General features: G+C 33.6%; 1 protein-coding gene across 1 annotated transcript in view; it reads right to left on the bottom strand.

Moving 5' to 3' along the window:
- Positions 1-3,026: 3,026 nt before the first annotated feature.
- Positions 3,027-3,464, bottom strand: part of LOC144978440 (polyglutamylase complex subunit TTLL1-like) — a 72,582-nt gene continuing 72,144 nt past the window's right edge. Inside the window, exon 13 of the mRNA XM_078924503.1 lies at positions 3,027-3,464. This exon is cut by the window's right edge and continues 476 nt beyond it. The gene's annotated coding sequence lies outside the window, so the exon portion shown is untranslated.

The following is a 3,464-nucleotide window of genomic DNA, read 5'->3' as shown; positions in this document are numbered from 1 at the left end:
AACATTTGAGTGTATTCCTCTTAGTATGGTCTTGTGCTGGTGTCTGGGTAAGACTTTTAGGTGGTCTCAAACTAAGTACTTTGATGGTTTGCTCTTGGAATCTACATCTGTTTCCTATTTGAACCAATTCTGCTTTGTCTTACCTTTTCTTGTGTGCTTTAATTGTAATTCTAAAACTTTTTACTACTCCATTTTCTTCCTTTTTACTGGCGCCGATATAACCTTAATGTGTTGCAAGTGCCGTAAAACCCTTAAAAACAAAAACAAAACATAATGTTCTTTGTCAAGTTTTACTAAAGATATTTGACAAAGTATTCAGCAGTGGTATCTGATCTGTCCCCAACAATGGGCAGTCTGTGAAATCAAACCCATATAGGTATACAAAAAAAGGGGATATTAATAATCCAGACAACTATTGAGACAGTACTCTGTTAAATTGTATTGGAACACTTTTCACTAATTTTTTTAAAATGAGCTTTTATATCGCGCAATATCCACTAAACGTACTCAAAGCGCTTTACAAGGGGTCCCTGACCAACAGCAACACGTAATTTTTTTCCACCAGACAACTTTGTTAACGGCCAGGTACTCATTTTACATCTGAGTACGGTGAGAATATGTGAGTAAAGAGCTTTTTCCAAGGACTCGCCGAGCGAGGCTTGAACCCAGGACCTTCCGATCCGAAAGTGAGTGCCATACCACTAGACCACATAGCCGCACACTACAATAACACAACAAAAACGAAATGCGTTGCTTTTAAAAGAGGTGGAAAGATCGGGATGATTGACAGGTGGTTTTATAGAGACACATTAATAGAAACAGTAAGGCCATCAAATATCTTGGGTTTATTTCCGGTAGTAGTGGAAGATTTATAAAAGAAATATTATAGAACCTCGTAGGCCTAGGTCGTAGAGCAATGTTTAACTTAAAATCGGGCAAATTAAATATTAACCCCAATGACATTTCGAATGAAAATTGTATCTATATATCTATATTATATTCTTTATATAGAGTACGCAAATTTTTGTTATGAACTCTTATCTCTGCACTTATATAATCAAACATCTGACATATAAATAAGAAGACAAGGACATGAAGGTAGAATGCTCCGATAACTTCTTTGAAAATATCAAAGTGAAAAGTAAGGGAGCAGACACTGGGTAAAAATCTGAAATTTGGAACAGTGCCAGATAAGGAAGAATGAAAAATACTAGAGAAAAACAAAAAACAAATAAGAAAAAAAAAATTTAAATTTTTATTCAAAAAAAAAAAAAAAAAAAAAAAGAAGAAGAAGAAGAAGAAGAAGAAGAAGAAGAAGAAGAAGAAGAGTAGTGTACACAGCAAACATTTGCCTACAGTTTGTGAAGAATATAAGGATTTAGTCGTCCCAACTATTGGGTACCCTTTGTGTACTAGTAACACCACTGATATTGACATATCGTAATGGTAGCTCAACTGATCGGTAATAATAAGGTCTGAGATTTGATCCAGAGTCGAGGTCGGGTAATTATTTGATACGATTTTTTATTTTAAAAAAAAATACAGCTTTGTCTGGTTCAACAACAAAAACAACAACAACAACAATAATAATAACAACAAAACTCTCAATATATTTTATTTTGCACCCAGTGTTTCTCTTGACATTTCTCAAAGAGATAACTCAAGATGTGTGTTTGTTTGTGTGTGTGGTGTGTGTGTGGGGAGGGGGTGGGGGGGGGGGGTAAAGACTTAGTATATAGATAATATAACTCGGTCGCCCAGCTCCGGGTCGTGCTGGCTCTCAGCGTGCGAGTACACACAGAATAGTGTACAATATTGAAAAGGAGACTAGAGTTGTAGTAAAACAAAAATCAGAGAATTCTCCAATTTGAGGTATCTAGATACCTGTGATACTTATTAATTTAGTAAGTTTTTAATTTAACAGCCAGCTTTCTTTTTTATCCTATTTTTTAATTCCAACCCTTTCTACTGCGGTGTGTGCGGCTATGTGGTCTTGTGGTAAGACACTCGCTTTCGGATCGAAAGGCCTTGGATTCGAGCCTCGCTCGACGCATAGTTGAGTCCTTGGAACAGGCTCTTTACTCACATTATCTTACCGTACTCAGGTGTAAAATGACTACTTGGCCGTTCACAGCGTTGTCTCTTTCCGAAAATAATTGCAATATCGCCTAACAGGTGTCATGTCCCGTCCTACATGTTAAGAGTTGCCAGGGACTCCTTGTAAAGCGCTTATAGAACGTTTAGTGGATATTGCACTATATAAAAGCTCAATTTTTTTTTTTACTGCGGTGTTTCATAACTTAACGAAAATGTTCTGACAAAGAAACAAACCAGTACATATTCCAGTTCGTGCTGAGACCACGAACATATGTGGATACAATAATATATTAAATACAACACTTGCAGTTGAAAAAAATGATACGCATTTGCTCTTTATTTAACAACGAGCAAGGACACAAAAACAAACAGACAGACAAACCAAAAAACAAAAACAAAACAAAAACAAAAAACAAAACAAACTCATATACAAACAATAAATCAATCAATCATACAAATAAATAAATAAAATAATACAGATAATTAGTAAAACATAGATAAATGAATAAATACTAAGTAAATAAATAATTTTAATGAATAAATAAATAAATAAATAAATAAATGAATGAATAAATAAATAAATAAATAAATAAATAAATAAATAAATAGCATAAATAAATAAGTAGATTAATCAATATGGTGAAACTTATACAAAGATTAGGCAAATGCGGCCATGTGGTCTTGCTTTCGGATGGGAAGGTCCTGGGTTCGAGCCTCGTTCGGCGCATAGTTAGTCCTTGGAAAAGGCTCTTTACTCACATTCTCTCACTGTACTCAGATGTAAAATAAGTACCTGGTCGTTAACTATTAACAGCGTTATCTCTGTCAAATAAAATTGTAATATCGCCTAACAGGCGTCATGTTTCGTCCTACATATTTATGTTGCTGTTGACCAGGAACCCCTTGTAAAGCCCGTTGAGCACGTTTAGTGGGTATTGCTCTATATTACAGCACATTTTTTATGTTATAGTAAGATAGTCAGATAGAGAGATTGATATATAAAGAGATAGATAGATAGATAGATAGATAGATAGATAGATAGATAGATAGATAGATAGATAGATAGATAGATAGATAGATAGATAGATAGATAGATAGATAGATAGATAGATAGATAGATAGATAGATAGATAGATAGATAGATAGATAGATAGATAGGAAGATTAATAGATAGCAGGTGTAAAATATATCTGAACAACATATATTATTTCCGTCTATGTGATATTATATCTGGTAAATTTTTGTATGACAACAAATTTCTTACAATTTGCATAGAAAAAGCATATCTATGTTCCTTGATAAAGTATAATCTAATATTAAATTCTCACTTTTATTAAATACAGTGTACTATAAATTCAATTTTAGCA

The sequence above is a fragment of the Berghia stephanieae genome, chromosome 8, assembly GCF_034508935.2.
Source record: "Berghia stephanieae isolate SIO BIC M18660-M18661 chromosome 8, UCSD_Bste_1.3, whole genome shotgun sequence".
Lineage (NCBI taxonomy): Eukaryota > Metazoa > Mollusca > Gastropoda > Nudibranchia > Aeolidiidae > Berghia > Berghia stephanieae.
Note: the sequence above shows the minus strand (reverse complement) of the source record. Positions and strands in the feature narration are given on the sequence as shown.